Raw genomic sequence first — 20,258 nt, forward strand, 5'->3', positions numbered from 1 at the left:
ACTTGTGATATCAAGCAGCAGGGAGAGGGGAGTGACTCTCATCCTGCTGTCCCCTCCCAGAAATGCAGGCTATATATTTCAGTTGCCAGAGGAGCAGTGTGGTGCTGTGGCTGCAGCCTGGGAGAAAAGAAGGCTGCTGAAGGAGAAAACCCCAGCTGTACCTTTCAGGGCAGCAGAAATGAGGAAATGACACTCTCCTGCTTCTTCACCTGGCTCCTGTGCATGCACTGTGCAGCATTCCTTAGTTCTGCAGAGCTCCAAGGCCAGGAGCAGCTTTGCCTGCAGCTCTGCAGCCCAGCAAGGCACTGTGTGTGAATAAGGGCAGGCCACAGTGCAGCTGTTTGGAGTGGCACTTCATTTACTGAATGGCAGCTCCATAATCCTCTTCAAATAAAAAGACTGTGGAGTCTCTGTACTGGGAGCTGATGGAAAGCTTTGCTCTCAGGCAGGTGGCACAAAGGGAGTATCTTCTTGCTGCGTGTAGGAGTTCCTGGGTTTTGCTTGGGCTTTGTTATTTGATTATTTGTTCTCTCATTTGTCACTGGGCTAGTGGATGTGATTTGCTCTCCCTGATCAAGGCACTTGTTTTGGCAGGGAAATGTTTCCCAGGTGTCATGGGATGGGATGGGATGGGATGGGATGGGATGGGATGGGATGGGATGGGATGGGATGGGATGGGATGGGAGGCCTTGCAAGGCACAATCTGTGCCCTTCCCTCTTCACCCCAGAGATGCCAGAGCCAAGTCCTGGTACATCTTCCATCTCTTCCAGAACAAAACTGTAGAGCAGCTCATGAAATGTCTGGTCCATCCCTCTGGCTCAGAGGCTGCAGAGCCACCAAACCAAAGCATCACCTTAAAAAAAGTCTCCAGATTGGATTGGGAGAAATGTGGAGTTGGGAGGAAAGGGTGGAATTTTGTTGGAGAGCATGTGCACATCCCTGTGCATCCAGACATGTAGTGGGGACACGTTCAATTAAGGGAATGTGACTGCAGGTTGCAGGATGTGGAGGCTGCAAGTGGCAGAATCTCTACAGCCTCATTAAACTCTTATGTCCAAATTAAATGTCAGATTTGCATATTGGTTCTGTGTTTTCAGGCCCGTTATGCAGCAGCGGGGAGGAAGCTGATCACAGGCAGGTGCTTTGGGTATCTAAATTGCAGCCTCCCTCCTGAGAGCCCTGCAAAACCAAGCACGTGAAATTTTAGGGGGAACTAGGGATTAAACTTGGTTTTATAAGAGTCAGGGCTCTGTGCCTCAATTCCTGCAGGCAGAACAGAGAACTGCATGTGGTGGGCAGTGTTGTGTTGTCCAGGTTCCCAAAGCAGCTTCTGTGGGTTTTTCACTCCCCCCTTTCTTTCAGGAGACAGAGGAAGGGCACAGCACTGCCTGGGCTCTGGTTGTAGAGCTTCACCTCTGGGAAGCTCTTTGCAGTTTTCCCCAGGCTGGATTCCAGTCAGATCATGTTCTAATCCAGGTTTAATTACCTGTGAGGACAGACAAGCCTCTTTCTTGCCTCTTGGGAAGCCCAACCAGCAGGGTAGTATCAGGAATTGGGACAAAGCCAAACTGCAGCCCAGGCTGGTGAGCCCCTGATGTGCACAGGAATTTCCATTGTGGCTGGAGACAGATAAATGTGTCCAGGGACTGAACTAAGCATCACTGAGAATCAGTGATCCAACACCTGAGGGAGGCACATCCCTCCCTGCAGGTAGTGGGAGTTTTCCCTGGCTTTGTAGTAGAATGCTGATTATCCATGGAGACTCCTGCCAGTGGTTTGGCTGCTGAGCCATGGGTGGCAGCAGCAGGAAAGTTCTTCCCAACAGCATGCTGGAGGAGCTAAAAGTAGGAAAAGATTCCTGGTGACATGGGCACACAGTTGTGTTCTGCACCAGTGTCCCTGCTGGGACCTGAAGGAACCATGCAGCCCATCTGGAAAAGGATGGGAAACAAGGAGGAAGAATGAGGTCTCTGTTGCTCTGGGAAGCCTGTGCCTGCTGCCCTGCACAGCTGTGAAGCGTGTCACATCCCTGATGGGCCAGATGCTGAAAGAAGCTGAACATCCTTAGAAGGTCAAAGTCAGAAGGCAGAAAACCCTCCTGGCTAATCCTGAGACACAGCAGAGACGGGGCCTGCACGACAGGAGACACCCGGGAGGCAGAGCAGCTCTGAGTCAGCCGTCTCCAGAGGAGGATTTGTCAATGCTGGGCCAGTTTTCACCAGCTCCACAGCTGGTGGCAGTTTCTGCACTTCATTCTACAAGCATCTTGTGTGGCTGACATGCTGCTCCCGGGAGGGGAGCCAGGGGATGGGACCCCTCCTTTCTCACTGGGGGTCGGTGCCTGGGGGCTTTATCCAAACACTCTTTGCACTCCGGTACCATTTCCCCAGAAGGAAGAGGGGCCCAGCATCAGGGAGGAGCCTGCAGGTCTGGGCTGGGGAAGGGGAGGGTCTGAAGCATCTCTGGCCACCTTCCCACGTGCTGCCTGCCTGTGAGCCCTGGCTCTGAGAGCAGCCACAGCTCAGCACCTTAGGGCAGGCTCTGGGCAGGTAAGGACAGAGTAATTCCAGGGGAGTTGCTCCAGATTTACATGATTATAAAGAGAAAGGATGCAGCCTTAATTAAACTTCTTCTGAGTCCTAGGAGGGGCTGGAATAAAACTCTGAGATCTGCCACAGGCTGCCTGTATGTCAGTTGTATAATTCCTCCTGGCCCCAATTCTCCTATCCATGAAAGCTGGAGTACCTCCTGCCTTGGTTATGAGGGCTGCAAATCTTGCAGGGCTGAGGCTGCTCCTGCCAACCACCCCAGCATCCAGGAGAGCAGTGGGGCTCCACGTGCTGCTCTGCTGACTGCTTCATCCCTGATCCTGGGCAGGCAGAGCTGCCCATGGAGCAAAGCCCACATTTCCCTTCCAAGTGCCCAGCTGTGAGCCAGCATCCAGCTCCCTCAGCCTGCAGTGGTGCCAATCCCAAAGCCCCTCTGCTCTCCAGGCATCCCTTGGTGCATTCTCTTCCAGCAGCAGGGGCTGATGTGCTGGCTGTGTGCTGGATGAGAGCATCCCTCGTGGCACAATGGAGGGAGTGAGCCTGGGGCTGCTGCAGGCAGGAGAGCAAGCCATGAAGGACAGCTGAGGACATGGGGCTCCAAACAGGAGCTGTGCCCAGCTTTAATGTGCCTGGCCCTTTGTGTTTGCCTCTATTCATGCTGGGAAGGAAACTGCTGTCTCTGTATCCATCTTTCTGTCAGAAAATCCTTAGGCTCTGAATAGATTTACTCTCCAATCTGTGGGCTGGTTAGCACTGGGCCTGGCTGGTGGGAGGAGGTGAATGACTCTGGAGGGCTTTATTGGCAGGACAGTGCTCTGAGAGGAGGCTGGCTCACTTATTATCAATGGATCCTTCACTGGCAGAGACAGCCTTGGGGATAAGGATTTGAGCAGTGGTGGATGCTCCAAGATTCCAAAGCTGGCTGCAGGCTTAACCCTCCTTTCTGTACCCATGGGCAAACCCCTGGTATCCACTTTATTTCTGTAAGAGTTGCCTGTCTGTGGCACACAGTGAAGTGTCACTCTCTCCACGGATGGCCATGCAGGAGTCTCTTCTTCCCTTGTGTTTCAGGCCCAGAGCTGTTTGGCCACCTATAAATAAGCATCCAGGTAGGTTGTGAAAAGGACACCACCACAGAGTGCTTGCTCAGCCTGAGCTTTCTGTCACTGCAATGCTGGTGCAGACAATTCCTCAGCTCCCGTGGCTGCATTCCCTGGGGGCTGTTGTTAATGCTGCTTTCCCAGCTCTTGCACTGAGCTGTCTTTGCCTGCTGCACTCATATAATCAGGAGCTGTAAAACCACTGACAAGTCCAGAGACCAGAATGGAGATTACATGCAACATTAAAATTAAAAATGGGCCAGAGTCACCAAGTTGTCTTCATTAGGCAGCTCTGTTTTATACGTGGCTTTTACTGCCAAATAAATAATCTTCCAGGTGAGTTAGTTAAGCTGCCCTCAGGAGCAAGACAAGATGGGTGAGGAGAGGCAGTTCAGGATGGCCTCTGGGATTCCTGCCACAAATCAGCCACTCTGGAAACGGCAGAACTGGTGTCAAACCGGGATGAAAACCTTAAAATCCCACCAACAGTGAGTGCAGAACGGCACAGAACAGTCCCCTCCCCTGAGGCAATGCAGGAATTCAGCCACTTGAGGCTCTGCCTCCCTCACAGCCACTCTCTGTCATCTGCATTCTTTTGGTTCCTCAGGATTTTTCCTCTCCCTTTCTGCTAGATTTCTGGCTTTAAGGATGCTCCTGAGGAAAGCATTAAGGGCAGGCAGCACTATGGATACTTTTAGAAGGCAGAGCATGTTTGCCTCAGAATATTCCAGGACTTTCTATGGAGAAAGTGCACTGGTCATAAACTCACCAGGTGTCAGAGCTCGTGGACTGTGTTCCACATGGATTTCTGAGAGAAACTGCAATGCATGAGTGGCTTGGTTTGACTCTGCATCAGAACCAGATGAAGTCTTGTCTTTGCTTTGTTTCCTCTTTGCACTTCCAGACCCTTTCAAGGCACAGGCTTGAAGGGCATGACAGTTGTTCCCCCGGGGATCAAAAAGTCTCTTGCAAACAAATGCAGAATAACAGTGATGCTGACACTGCAGACAGAGGAGAGGCAGGAAAGGTGCTAAAATTCCATCTTGCTTCCTTCCTGGTCTGGGCTAGAGTTCTGCCTCCCTGATTACTCCTTGATTCCTGGTCCAGAATAATGACAAACACAGGAATCCAGCCCTCCCACTCCTGCCACTGCATCAGAAAAGCTCCTCAGTACTAATGATGGAAAATGAGACACACTAGGTTAGGTCAGGTATTCTCTGATTATCTGCTTCCTCATCAGAAAACTGCTTTAATGAAACTGAAATTCTTTGCAGGAAATGCTTCCATAAATAAGTCATTTTTTACAAGAGACATGATAGCAAATATGTCTGTAGGAAAGACTGAAAGATACTGGTGATCCCATTTCAACACTTCTAAAATGAAAAAGAAAATAAAGAAAGTGCCACTCCACATTTTGTCAAAAAAAAAAAAAAAAAAGTTAACTGATATTGATTAAAAGAGAAAAAATCACAAAGGCTGAAAGCTTGTGTAGATGCAGGTAGTGAAGAAGCTCTTGTCCTCCTGCTCAAGGAGTCCAAACCAAGCTCAGCTGAATCAACTTCATCCTTTTAATACAAAATAGGTCTTTTCCCAAGCACACTCTGACTTTTAAATACCCTTCACTGCCAAGCCAGAGCTGTGAGCAGGCACCTTGCAGAGTTTGAAATTACACCTGCTGTAGGGTGAAAAATAAACAGTGTGGGAAGTTGTGAGACACTTGGTCATCTGTCCCCAGCAGTTTGGGGACCTTTCCCTTGGTGTGTGACATGGTTCTGCTCACGTGGCTGCCTTTGGGTAAGGGAGACTGGCAGGGGATGCCATGAACCATCAGGAAAAATTCAGGAAGCACTCAGAAAGAATTTCTTCAAGGAAATGGTTGTCAGGCATTGGAAGGAGCTGCTGGGAGGTTTGGAGTCCCCATCCCTGGAAGTGTTTAAGGAATAACTGGATGTGGCACAGGTTGGACTCCGTGGTCTTGGAGGCCTTTTCCAGCCTTAATGAATTTGTGACTCTGTGACTCTGTCTGGATGCTGGTTGGCACTGCTGCTAATGTTCTTCCTGGCCCCAGTTTTGTCATCCAGATTTCTCTGTGCTTCTCATCTCTGCTGTCTGGAAAAAAAAAACCAATAAAAAGTGAGAAAAGAGAAAAGCAGCTCCCACTCCATTCCCTAAGGATGTGTGGAGCTGGTGAGGAGGTCAGGACAATAGCAAGAGAGGTTGTTCAAGCTGTGAGATGGTATGTTTTCAGTATGTTAGACCATAATAAATCCTGCCTGCTGGGCTCCTGTCATGTGTGACAGAGGGCAGGGCAGAGCTCAGGCCATGCTGGCAGTGCCTCAGTGTCCCCTCCCTGCTGAAAATGTCCTGAGCACGGAGGGAACTCCCCATCCATCCCTCAGAGGGAGCGATGGCTGAGAGCTCTGCTGCTCCCAGGGGAGGCTGCAGGAGAGCAGAGCACTCCTCTGTCTGTCTGTGTGTGTTCTCTCCCTGCCAAAACCCAATCCAATCTTCCTTGGCTCATCTGCCAGGGTGTGAGGAGCTCCCTCCTGCCTGTGCCACGAAAGTGTCACCCCGTGACTCCAGAGGGGCACAGCACCAATGGCTGTGCTCGTCCCCAGCTGGGCTTTGAAGGAGGTGCTTCTCATTCCTGTGATGTCCTATTGTGAGGGGATTTAATTAGCTGTGGTTTGTTCACTCAGCAGACACAAATGAGGTTTTAATTTTTTGTGTACAGGCACGAGGTGGTTTTTGTTCATCGCATCGGGAGCTCTCGCAGGCCTCCCACGTCAGAAGCTGCCTCCAAGGGGGTGGATGGAGAGGGCCAGAGAAAACAGGGATGATATTCCAGAAGTGGCAGGATAGGCTGCAGCTCTAATATGAGCTGGGTTTCTTTATGTCACAAGCACATGGCACGACAGTGTGCCCTTCCTCTGCTCTTGCAGTGTTTCTGTCTCCAGCAGAAAGCCCCAAATCCCAGCAAAAGGAGAGTGTGTAGATGCTGAGAGGACTGGGGAACAAACCTAAGCCTCTCTAAATCTTTCCACAGCCTCATTTCCTTCTGCTCTTCATTGTCTCTCTTGTCTCTCTCCTCTCTTCCAGCACCCAGAAGCACAATGGCATTTACTTTTTTACTTAATGTCAATATTTACTTTGCTTTGGAACTGTCTGTTTAATAATAATAATTCCTGAACACAGAGGAGAGGTGAGGCTTCTGTAGCTTCAGACTGGGAAGAGTGGTCTCAACACTCACATTTTCTCTGCTTTCTCCTGGGCTTGGAGCAGCAAAGGGAAGATTCCCAGATTTCAGGATCCTCACCCACAGACAGCTGATTTCGGAGCAATGCCAGTGCATCAGGTTGTTACTCCTGTATGTTTTCCTTCCCTCCCTTCCTTCTGTGATGAATGCTGTCTCTGAGACAGGCAGCTGCAGAGGGAGATGCAATTTTTCTTAGCTTGCCAGCCATCAATCTCCTGAACAATACCCTGCTAATGAAATGGCAATGTTATCACACGCCTGTCACCAGCAGTGATGGGGCGGCCGCTCCAAACTCAGACCAGACAGAGGAAAAGCAAGGAGAGCTCTGGAGTTTGTCTTCAGGGTGTGATTCCTCCTGAAGGCTTTTGACAAACTCTGGGCATCCTTCAGTGCCTAATTGAGTTCCCTGTTGTGTGGTGACCTGGTCCTAACCCAGGCTGCTCAGTCCATGTGCTCCAGACACCAAGGTGGTGGACAGCAAATGGCTTTTATTGAAGGGTCACAGGGGTTTTTATAGCTTGGGCACTCAGTGTCATTTCCTCTGCTCATGTCTGGCTGGGTGTGGCTGGGCACAGAGCAAAGGTGTGACTGTGAGGGGGGAAGGGGTCCTGGCTGACCATAAAGCCCAATATCTTCCACTATCCCTAACTCTCCACAGCCCCCAAGTGAGGTTTGCTGTTCACCTCTTCCCTCTATGCCAGGACAGAGGTGTCCACACATGATCAGCCCCTGTCCTGTGGGACCACGCTGAGTTTTCATCTGAATTCACCCTGTGGGCACCTGGGGTCATCCAAGGAGCCACTTCCTCCTGTCCCCTTTGGGAACTGACATCACCAATGGGCAAGAAAGTCCTTGATGCTTCTTCCTTTGAAAATCAAGTGGGTTTTAAGTGGACAGACTCTTCCCTGACCTGTTGCTATTCTGCTTTTCCCCACTCTGAGCTCTTCATTTTAGACAGCAAAGAGCTCATTGAGTGCTATTTTGTCCCTGAGGCCCTTCAGTCCATGGTTTCAGTGAATCCCAAGGCACAAAGCACAATGACAAGGCTTTCTGCTTTGCATGGGTTGGTTTCTGTGCTGAGAGATTCACTGCAGCCTGGTGAGTGATGGGGACACACCTGGAAGTTGCAGGAGGTGTTACCTGGGCTGTGTGTCATGGGGCAGGCTCTCCTTGAAGGGTGAAGGACTTCCACTTCAAATAAAACCCCTGGATATGTGTGAACAGATGGTAGCAGCTACTTGGAGGGAATGAGAGATGAGGGGAAGTTACCAGAGGGACAATCTTTCTAAAACTTAGGGCTGCCTCCAGACAGGAAAGGTGAGCTACCCTGTAGGTCTCACCCTGCTTTGGATTATGCTGAGAAAACTCCTGTGGCTTCTGTGCAGGATCAGCAGGAGAAACCCCAGCTCGTTCCCCAGGTATTGCACAGCCAAATGAGGCACTGAGAGGTTGAGCAGAGCCTGAGCCCTCCTTTCTCTGAGGCTGATCCCTGCTCAGCATCCTCCTGCTGCCTGGATGAACTGGGGACGTGGATGACACCTCCAAACTGTGAGAAGAGCCAGAAATAAGGTGTTTGGAGCACTTCCTTCTGTGTCTGGCAGGTACAAGCGGAGCTGAGAGTTCCAGGGGGTGAAGAAGTTTAAAAATTTGTGCAAATCTCCTCAGTGCATCCAAGGTCACTGAGGTTCCCAGAATTTCTTTAACAGGTGGATGCAGTCTGGCTGCTTCATCCTTTAGAAATCATGGTTTACATGACTGCTCCCATTCTAGGACCTGACTGGAAAAATTGTTCTTTTTTAGTAATAATTGTCACTGAACACTGAAAAACAGCCATGAGAAATGACCAGAATATAACCTCTTGAGGGTGCTGTAAAAATTTTTGTTGTTTATTTACTTTAGGGAAAAAAATAGGAAAAACCAAAGAGAAGAGTAAGAAATCTAAAGCTCTGCGATGAGAGGAAAATGCAATTTACTTTTTAAAGCTCTTTCTGATTTTAAAGTGATAAACAGAAAAATATAAATGGTTCTAGAAAACGTCACCAAATAATAGAGAGAAGAGAAAATAACTTCAGTGAAGGGCAGTATATTGAGGGTCATATCTGCCTCCATCTCCTGTAAAACAATATTTGCTGCAACAAAAGCAGGGGTGTTTTAGTTATTTATTGTCATGTCAGCTACAAAATATTAAGGAAGTAAAAAAAAAAAATTAATTTATCCTGGATGAAGTCTGGTGGCCAAGAGACTGCCCAGGAGCATCAGACTTGAATGCACAAGCAAGGAGGGATGAGCAAAGCAGGAAAAGCCTCTGAATTGGGAAGTGGGACTGGTCCCTTTCCTGGAGTTGAAGCTAGTTCAGGGAGTGCAAGGAAAAAAGGTGAAAAGTCAGCACCTGCTGAGACAGGGCTGGGCTCCCTCAGAACCCACCACACCACAGGTAGACCATAATAAGCAAGATTTAAGTGAGAAAAATCGACCACTTTTTAGAAATGGAGTGGTGTCAGCTCTTCCTCACCCCAGTCTGTGCACTGAGGGTTCAGAGCCTTTTACAGCCCAGCCCACGAATCATCTTGTCCCTTTTATGTCTCCTCTTCACACAGCTGGTATTTGTCATTAGCACATTTTATTAGTCTTTGTTCCCCACCCCCAGTCAAAAAAAAAAAAATCTTAATAAAATGCCAGAACACATACTGAGCAGAAGAACAAATTGTTAATGCAGTCATTAAACAAATACACCTTTCCTTCAGTCTTTGGATGGAAATTAATTACCCTCCTGGAACTGAAACCTGATGTGTGCTTTGACTGACAGCTGGGGGCTGTGTCTGGAGCCTTTTTTAGAGGCTAAAAGCAGAACTGGTCCCTTTTTCAGCCACGAGGAAGGTGATAAAAGCATCTGAGGGACAACAGATCATGGGTTCACTATCAAAGGGCAGGAGCAAGATCTTGCTAAGCCCCACGAGCAACTTGTAGGTTTTCTCATTGGCTGGAGGCAAAATCCTGAGCTAGCTGAGTTTCATAATTAACATCAGTTTCCTCTTCCTGCCTCCTGTTGCCCATGGGAGGGCAGGATTCCACTTTATCCTGGAAATTAAACACCCTTAGTCCCAGAAACAGAGCCCACAGGGCCAGGTGTGCCTGCTGCCACCAGCTCAGTGGCTTGGGGACACTTGCAGGACATGTAATTGCTCTGTCCCATGGTCTGGGTGCATTACTAGTCCAGGAGCATGAGATAATGAACCTTTTAGCTGGGAGTAAAGAGGGAGAAAGAAAGAGAATGAATGAGCTGGGCAAGAGAGAATGACTGAGGATTCAGTTAGTTAATAAAGGGATTGCAGAAAGCAAGGTGAAGAGACAGTGGTAATTTTATGCACTGCCAGTCAGGCCCATTTGTCCTGGGAGCAGCTCCAATTTCTCTCTGAGCTGTTCTTTTTTTCTTTAGAAATGGAGCTGTGAAAGGAGAAGGAAAAAAAAAAAAAAAACCTCCCTGATTAAAATCAGCACCCAAAGTGACAAGGAAAAAAGCCATTTTAATCTCCACATCCATAGATGGATCTTCTCCCAAATAAGTGAAACAAAAGGGAATTTAGAATATTGGCCAGTCTTACACAGCACAGGCTGAAATAATCCAGATTCTGATGGCAGTCTTGCCCTAACCACAAAACAAAGCCAAATTTCATCTTTACAACTGTTAATTCCCACTCATACATGAATCTCTCTGCTCCGCCCTCATCCACTCCCCATTCATTCACCACCATTTAAGAGTAAACCTCCCTTAAACCCCTAATTAGCACTGCACTTCTGATGTTTTAGCTCTACAAATCTTCCTCTTGTTATTAAGTGTTCCTACTCCTGCATCATAACTCCTAACCCCTGAGCTGAGGCCAGAGGAAGACAGAACTGGGTATCTACTGCTTTTAAACTCAGCTTTTATCAGATACTTGAGCATCAAGGGGCAGTGAGATGCACTTGTCCCACAGAACTTTAATTTCTGATTGAGGAGAAAAGGAAGTTAGTTGGGGAAGGCAGCAGGGAAGGGCATTCCTGTGTTTAAAAACAGGCATGGAATTTGTGGAAAGGTGAGTTTTAAGACCACAGGATGGAGACATAAATAGTGTGAGTGTTGAATTCTGCCTGAGTTGCCCTTGGATGGGACAGTTTTGCATCAGGTCTCTGGGCAGGTGAGTGTGCTCACCTATAAATTCCAATTCCCTGCAAGCTGGCCCAGTGTCAGGAATCCTGAGCTGTTTGTGCACATCCAGCTGAGGCTTTTGAGCTCAACAGAAATGCCTTGACCAGCGCTTGGAGCAAGGATGAGTGGGATTGAGTGCAGAAATCACCATTTGTGTCTGCATGCAGGTGCAAGCTGCTGACACAGGAGTGTTTCTGCTGCAGGAATCCATTGCCTTGTTTCATCCTGCCCTGTCCACCCCCAGCTTGGCCACTGGTCAGTGTGGATGGCAGCTGAGGCAGGAAATGAGAACACTCAGGGCTCTCAGAGAAGCTTTCAGGGCTTGTCTCCAAGGGAACAAACAGAAAGGTCCAGGGGCAGAGCCAGAGCTGTTCTTAAAGAGGGTTTAATCTGCTGTGGGCTGCCCCTAAGCACAGGGTCTTGCACAAAAGGCTGAGAGTGTTCATAAGTCTGTTTAACCTCTCTTAACTTCCCTGCCTTTCCCCCTTTCACTGGAGGAGAACAACTGCCTTGTTCTGGACCTGAGTGCCAAAAGAGAGGTGGGATTTTTCCTCAAACCACCCATCAGCAAGCCAAAGGCTTTTATTTTTGTCTCCATGTACTTGGAGATGAGATGTGTGGAGCCTGGGAAATGCAGGCAAGCAGGATTTTGTCAGCCACGAGGATGTTAATGTCAGGAGCAGCAAAATCAGGGGGTTTGTGTGATGTTGGTTCAAGTTCCAGCTCTTTTATCAGCAGTGGTGTCCTTGAGTGGAGGCTGTAGCTCAGCTCAGCTCAGTCCTGGCACTGAGGCCCTGTGATTGCATTACAGGGAATTATCAGGTGGCTGCACCTGGCTTAGAGAGCTCCAAGAAGGCACAGGGGTGCAAAAGGCAAGGCAAAGCACCGGTGGTTTATGAAATTAAAAAGTTCACGAGTGCCAAATCCACATGCTAGAGTGGAACTGAGAAATGGAAGAGGTCTCAGCAGCACCTTATCAGGAGGCAGGACAAGGGAATTGCAGCTGAAAGCACTGTAGTGCCTGATTTGCTATCTCTCCTCTGCACCTTGGCTGCAGGGTCTGCCTTTAGGGGTTTGTTAGGCAACTTGGGGAGAAATATTTTCTGTATTCAGTGGGTTCTGCTTGCAGAGGCCTTTGTATGCATGAGGTGGAAAACCTGTCTGGAGAGATGGGATCCAGTGTCCCTGGTACCCTACAACAAACACAAACACAGGAGGGAAAAGAACAAAACCTGTAAAAAGGACATCACACAGCTTTTTTTGGAGATGGAGGATAAATTCTCCCCTGCACTTCCCTCTGAGCCTGTGTGCCTGTAAACACAAGTGGTATTTGCACTGGAAATGTTATTGAGGGGAACAATTCCTGTCTGAAGGAGCCTTGGAGCACCAGGCTGCTGCCTCCATGGGAGAGGGGCTGTGCAGGGGGGTCAGGGTGGGGTTTTCTTGTGTGCAGGGTGTGGAGAAGGGAAGGACAGGCCAGCATCCCTCCGGAATACAACATCCTGCTCTTCCTGAGAGAAGGGGAGACAATGCTTGGCCAGGCCTGAGAAGGAAGCTGACAGAATCCAACAAATCCAAGTGTCTGTGGTAGAACCAGCTGATGAGGAGACCTGCTGGGTCACAGCTCAGATGCTGTTAAGGCAGGAAAACCTGAGGAGGCCAAAATCCTTCAATGATGCTGCCAGAGAAACTGAGATTTCACTTTCTGTCCTATAAATACAGCTCAGTTTTCTGTTTTTACCTTTTACCATGCTGCCTGTCGGGTCAGGGAAGCAGATCAGGTTCTCCTTTGCTTCCCTCTACCTATCTCCACTCTTTCCTCAAAGGAAAAACCTGGAAAAACCTTGATATTGCTGCATGGTCAGACTCTGGTTGCAGGCACAAGGTGGGTCTGGTCCTGTAGCTGCTGGTGCAGCTTGGAGATGCTCAGCAATAATATCGTGACTTGCTGGCACAACAGGAAATAGGAGTAGCAAAATATTTCCCTCCTGGCTGCATCCCATTTACATGTTGACAATGGAGGTTTTTGAGGCCATAATGACAAGGAATGCACATTGCTGGGAGAGGGTGATTGAAACAGAGCTGGGGTGATTGCAGGCAGTGAGGAAGGGATGTTGATTACATCAAAGGAAGCAGGAGGGCAGCACATCTGGCTGCTGTTTGCCACCCGGGGATAGGAGCTGTCCTTGTCCCCTGATCCTGGCACAGATGTGCTCACCCACCCTCTCCAGACCTCAGAGAGAAGGAAAAAAAAAACCCCAAACAACCCAAAATCTCCTTCCAGCTGCATCCTGCAACAGGAGGGAGCTGAATTTGTGTGTGGAAACCTTCTGGAGGATGGAGCAGTGCTCAGAGCAAGAACAAAGATGCTCAGGAGAGGCAGAAAGAGGGAGAGAGCCCTGGGGACATGGCTGAGGGCTCAGCCTGTTCAGCGAGGTGGGTTTAGCAGTGAACTGATGTGGTACAGATTAAGGAGCTTCTGTTGGGTGCATATGGATCAGAGGCAGCCTTTGAAGCCATGCAGAGGATGTTGTGGTTGTTTCATCTCTGGCAGCCAAGTTGTCTCCAAATTCTGCTTTCTGCCACCTTGCTGGTGGAGCAATGCCCCAGGGAGGTTTCTCCTTGGATGGAAATCTCCATCTGCATTCCTGGGAGATTATAGGGCAAGGTACTGCTATGGCAGAGGTGTTTGAGGAGTTGTGCACTCGGTGACAGAAGAGAGGGAGAGAAAAAGATAAAGGAGAGCCCATGAATATAATTCAGCATAACAGAAAATAGCAGAGAAAGGAGTTAATGGAAGGATGCATAAAAGAGCAAATGAGAAAAGAAATCTTTAACAATTGCATGGAGCCTAATTTAAGCAGAGTATTCCTGATATTTCCTCTTTAAATAAATAAAACAGCAGAGCCCAAAGTGTTTGAGTTTTTCCCAGTCAAAGCCTTGGTATCAAACTTTCATCTATTCTTGACAGAGCAATTAAAGGGAGGGATACAGCTCTGAAATGTAGCCAAAAGGAGTAGACTGAATATTTAATACAGTTCCAGGCTTTGAAAGTCCCAACAAACCAGTGGAATGGGGAAGCTGGTGACAGTTTTATCTTAATAAGGAAAGGGAGGAAAAAACCCTTTATTCCTGCCAGCAAGGATGGCAGGGAAACACAAACTGGATGGGAAACAGGCAGCACCTTTCCAGATTGTCTTCTTGGATGTTATAATAGCATTTCTCAAATGGGATTTGATGGAGAGGGATCTGGGATCTTCCCACCTCTCTTGGTGCTGGAGAGACATGAGTGTGGGGTTCTCTGAGGTTGTTTTCCACGGTGCTAAAGGAATAAAACAATTCTTTAGGGCTGAGAACAATCTCCTGAGCAGTTTCTGAAGTGAAGGGAGAGCTGGGGAGTTGAACATGGAGTTAAACATGCAGGTTAGCTGGGCTGCCAGGGCTAAAGCAACTCATTAAAGGGATTAGCCAGCAGCCCTGGCTGGATTTAGGAGGGTGGCTGTTGCTATCAATAAATAATCCTGTCTCCAATCCTCTCTGGTGGCTTGGGAAAGACAGGGAGCAGAGGGAGGGTGGGAGGGACAGTCAGGAATGAGAGGGATAATTTAAGGGAAATGCTGGAGGCACCGAAAAACTCATCCCTGGGAGGGCACAGCTTGCTGAGGAGTGAAATATTCCCTCTCCCTGTGCTCTGGTGAGGATCATGAGCCCTGGGATGGGGCTCCACTCCCTCCCTCTGCTCAACCCTCCAAGGTTTGTGCTGTTTGGTGACAGGGAGACTGAATTTTGATCAGCTCTGACACAGTCTCTTATAACCTTTTCATTAGAAAATTACCTTTAATAGGAATTGTTCTGACACCTCAGCAGCGTTTCCCCCTAATTCATTACAGACTCTCGTGGTGGGAAGGGAGGGCAGGGAAATGGAAAGGTGCCTCTGTTTTATCTACTTGCATATTTATTAATCCATTTACAGTATAATCCATCCCCTGTTTACCTACTGACCTATTTGCTGACTTGTCTGTCTGTTCCTCTGCCTGCAGTATCCATCCAAACAGGAGATGTCTGCTTTCTTACTCTGAATTAAAACCCAGTTCTCCTTTTTCCTGTGAAATGCAATTTTTTTTTTGGAAGAAACATTGTTTTGAGGCGACTGCAATATTTCTTTCCAGTTTTGCCTTGAGAAGATAATAGTATAAAAGTCATGTTCTGTCTTAAAATGAAAAATGAAGGTGTTCCTTTCTAACAGTGTTTCAAAACTGTGTTTCTGCTTTATCCAAAGGCATCTCTGCCTAATTTTTAATCAAAATTTCCACCCAGCTGATGGATGGATGGGTGTTGGAGGCAAAAGAAACAGAGCAAGGATGGAAAATGTCTCCATGTTCTCATCTAGCATCAAAAACCAGCTGATACCATGTACAACACAGAGCAAATCGTGTCATCTCAGCCTCTCCCCAGATCAGTGTGATGGAAAAAAAGACCAGGTGTGGGAACATAAGGAATAATAGTTATTTGCAGAGCTCTTTGAGATCCTAAAAGGGAAAACCCTGGAGAGATGTAAAGTATTATTAAAAGGGCTGTAAGTTCTTTTCAGGCAGTTAAAGGGATAATAAATTCATTGCCCTGGAGATCTGGTAGTCAAAGTTCTGTGCAGAACCTGGTAAAAAGGGGAAGAGTTTGGGAGACCTTTGGGCACTGAGCAGGACAGTAAAGCCAGGCTTATCAAGTTAAATCTTCTCTTGGTTCTGGGTTAAAATCAGTTTTGTTGTTTCAGCAGCCCTTCCATAAAGCGCTAAATGTGTCTGGAGCTTGAGAATTTGAGCAGTATTTGGTATTTAATCACATTTCAGTCAGGTATTTGGGCCTAATTTCTCATTTGAATTTCCTTGGCTTCATCTTGAAGTCATTGGGCTGTCTCTTTTTTTTTTTTCCTCCAGATTAACAAGTCCTTTAGTACCTGCTATTGTCTCTCCACAAAGGCTTTTATCTGCTCTAGTCAAGTCACTTCTCAATCTCTGATAAACTGAAAGGATTGAGCTCTCTCTGCCACTCTCTGGGGAGGATGGATCAGTGCTCTCAGCTCTCTGCATTTGCCTTTGGTTTTTTCCAGGGAAAGCCCTGTCCACACACCACTGAATTCCTGTTCACTCCCAGAGCAATTCCCCCCTTTATTTTTGCCACATCCTTCTCCTTAGATCTTCGGGCTTCCTGCAAATTTCATTAGGATTAATTTAATTCTTCATATCAAGATTATGGAGGGGAATGGAGTCCTAGGCTGGAAATGTGTTAAAGCTGCAGTTGTGCTTCTCTCTCTCTCTCTCCTGTTCTCTCTTCCATGGACAGCCCCTTCCATCAGAAATGGGATTGTTAATCCATTTACCACGTGCTTCACTGATATCACATAACACTAATTTTTTAATCAGAAGGTTGTGAGATACAAAGTCAAACATCTTACAACAGCTAAATATATTATATCTTTGCAGTTACCCTTATCAACCAAACTTGTAATCTCATCAAAGAATGAAATCAGATTTGACTGACAAGACCTATTTTCCATAAAACCATGTTGACTGATGTTAATTATATTTCTGCCCTTTAATTCTTTATCAATTGAATCATATATCAGCTTTTCTGATTACTTTGCCAGGGACAGATGTTGGCTGGCCTAGATTCCCTGGTTCAGCTCTGAAATCCAGGTTTGCTTTTCCTGCTGCAGTTCCCTCCCTTTTCCAGGGAGCTGGGTGAGGTGTGAGCTCTCCTGATGGACCATTCCCTGTTTGCACTCTGCACTAGGGCTGGGGTTTGTGGAGGGAGGAATTCCCTTTCCCTGCAATGCTCAGATGCAGTTTGCAGACATCACAAGCAATCAGCTCTCTCCTGCTGCCTGACACTGTCAGGATTTTCTTACATCTCCTGATAAGAACTAACCTAGCATTTTACAACTGTATATCTGAAATTAGTAGCAGCTTAATCTCCCTCTGCTGGATCACTCAGAGGTGTAATTGTGCAGAAAAAAGGGTATTAAAATGCAAAACATTCTCCTATACTTCTTCATGTTAAATCCCTTCTTCCTTCTATTCTTTTTTTTTTTTTTTTTTCATTTTACAAGAGGGCTTTTACTTTTTGCCTTCTCCCTATGTGTGTATCTGTGTGTCTTCATAAAGAGAATGAGCTGGGCACGCAGAGAGAATAATTTCTATTTCTACATAAATCTCAGAAATGAATACTTAAATTCGAGCAAAAAATACATTCTTACACCTTTAATTTCCTCTCTATGAAGTATAATGAAAAAGCCTGATTATTTTTAATTCTTCCCTTTAATAATTCAGCAGTGGAGTGATTTAAAACTGGGGACGATAATTACCTTTTCACTTTCCTGGTAAATGGAGTTTTAATAGAAATAGAAGCTCAAATGCTGGAATTAATTCAAACAGGTCAGCATCAGGTCATCCATAGCATCTTCTGTATAAATCATTTATCTGAAAAATGGCCTGCTTCTCAATTTCCCAGGAACCCCTACCCAGAGGCTACGTTTGAACAGAAGACTCAATGTTTATATCTTGTAAAGCATGATGGGGGGAAAAAAAAATTGCAATCCACATCATCTTGGAAGGATTTTTTTTTTTTTTTAATGCAAATGAAACTGCTGTTTGAAGGACAGGGAAGCAGGGGTTTGTCAAGATTAGGGAAATTCAGCTGTAGCTACAATGATGGTTGGCTGTGGAAGCTTTCACAGATCCCATTATCTGAGCAGTTTGTGCTGCTCAGTCTATTTATCTTCATGCTACACCTGCTACATCTGTTTTAGAGGTGAGGGATGGAGGTGAGCAGTGTCATCTCCAGCTAAGAGCAGACCCCTGAAATAAGGACTAAGCTCTAACTGCTTCCCTGTGAGCCAAGGTCTGTCTGGGAGAGAGGAAAATTTAACAAAATATCTTTTCAGCCCCATCCCTGCAGGTGTTTCGTGTAAAAATAAATGAGAGAAAAAAAAAAAACAAAAAACAACCGAAAACCAAGCCCTGGGGAGGATGGTGACATTACAGATCTGATGCACCAAGGATTTTCCTGGCACACTGAGATTCCCACACACTGCACCACGGTCCTGCCCTGATGGACTCAACACCAAACCATCCCTGTGGGGTCTGAAACTGCTGCCACACCTCCCCTGACACTGCTGGGGCTGGGATTGATGTCCCTGGGCCCTGCTGAAGTGGAAGGGGCTGATCCAGCAGCAGGATTTGGCTGGAAACAAGCAAAGCATCCGGGGGGTTAAATTTTTCATGAGAGCTAAACATAAACTGCCTCTTCTCTAATTAAGCACTGGGACATGGAACTTTAAAGCACTCCAGCTCTGATTCGCCACAAGTGTGTGGTAATGATTTCTTTTCAAATGTCAAGCAGTTTTGTTTCTATTTCCTTTCATAAATAATTGGTGCTGAGCCGGTGGCAGCACCAGCATCCAGCTGGCAGCAGGAGCTCGTGATCCTCTCCTTGCATCCAGCCAGGCACGGGGGCAGTTCCAGCACATCCCAGGTGGGGAGAGAGGTTTTCCTGCTCCCAGTGCAATTTCTTTGAGGTTTCTGAATTTATTGTGTCAGGTGTTTGGTTTTGATTGAGATTAACCCAGTGTTCAGTGTGTGCTCGTGGCAGGGAGAGGTGGCTGCAAGGGTGGAGGATGGCAAAAGAAACAAGTGATTTTCTGCAGGAAAATCTGGGATTTAATTAAATTAAATCCCCCCAGGATTCCCAGAAGGGAAGCCCACCCTTAAAAAGTGCATGGCCAGCTGTGCTGTTCTAGCTGAGAGATCCAGGTGAGCCCTTCCCTCCTGTTTCTTTCCTTCAGGGCACATCCTGGAGCCATCCCTGTGTGTTTTCTCTGCCAGTTATTCTCCACACCAATATTTCTCTATCCATTACTGTTTACAGCCACGTAATATCCACCCTTGCCTGGGGAACTCAAGCAAATGATTGCATTGCTGGGATCCCCAGCCCTGTAGGTAAATACAAACTCAGCCTCCAGCAATGAGCCAGCCATCAGCAATTCAAGGGGATCAAACTGATGGCTTTTTTTGGGGGGGTGCTGCTTAAAATGCTCCAGGAGTGTTGTATGTCATGAAAATGTTCGTGGCAGATCCATATTTACTGTCAGATGCCCTAATGAGAAGTTAAATAATATCCTTTTTGCTTTCCCTCCTTTCTGCTGTATTGGCAGTGCTATAGGTGGGTGCAGTCATAAAATAAAATAAAAAAAAAAGTGATTCAGAATGTATAAACTTTGGGAATCAGATCTCCTTGGGGAAAAGGGACCTGCTAAGGGACATCACTGCAGTGATGAAATTCATCTCCTGTGTGTCTTTCAAAGGAGTTTTTCAGATTTCTCAGACCCACCCAGCCGAGGAAGGCAGATGTTTAAACCCTGATTTTGCTTGCCTCTCTCTGCATTCCGTATTTAGCCCCAGAAATATCTGAAGTGGTCATGCTGCCTATCTCAAGAGGGAAGGAAGAAAATAAATCAGACAAAATAGAAGCTGGGTTGTTTGCTGCAGGCACGTTAAAGGAGTGTGTGTGTGGCCTTCTGCCTCAGCTGCAGGGCAGTGCCAGGGCTGATCTCTGTCCCTGGCTCCCATGTGCCACATGGCCCTTGGGGACAGCCAGCTTGCCCTGTCTGGGGTCACTGAAGAGACCTGTGTCACAGGATTTCACTCACAGATGCACTGTATATGAATGTAAATAAAAATAGAGATGTATATATACATTCCACACACATATATGTATATATTCCACACACAGAGACAGATATATAAATTTATATATATATCCACATGTGTCCCTGCCTGTCTCTGAGCTGTGTGCAACACCCAGGGATGTGTCTTTGCTGGGATGGAGCTGCAGAGACCTCACTCCTTCTGTTCCATCCTCCTCTTCCTCTGGCCACCCCAGAGCCTGCATTTTTTATTGCTGATCTCAGATAGAGGTGGAGCAATCAGAAAAATAAAACAAACAATAGTGCTTTAGGGCTGACATTGCCTTGGAGTGCAGAGCTGATGTTTATTTCCTGCTGTGTTTTCCTAGATCAAGGCAAAGCTGGGTCCAGGAACTTCTCCAAAACCACCTTTCCCAATCCTTGCTGTGTTCCAAGCACAAATTGACACGGAGCATTCTGTGGTGT

The sequence above is a fragment of the Erithacus rubecula genome, assembly GCF_903797595.1.
Source record: "Erithacus rubecula genome assembly, chromosome: 25".
Taxonomy (NCBI): Eukaryota; Metazoa; Chordata; class Aves; order Passeriformes; family Muscicapidae; genus Erithacus; species Erithacus rubecula.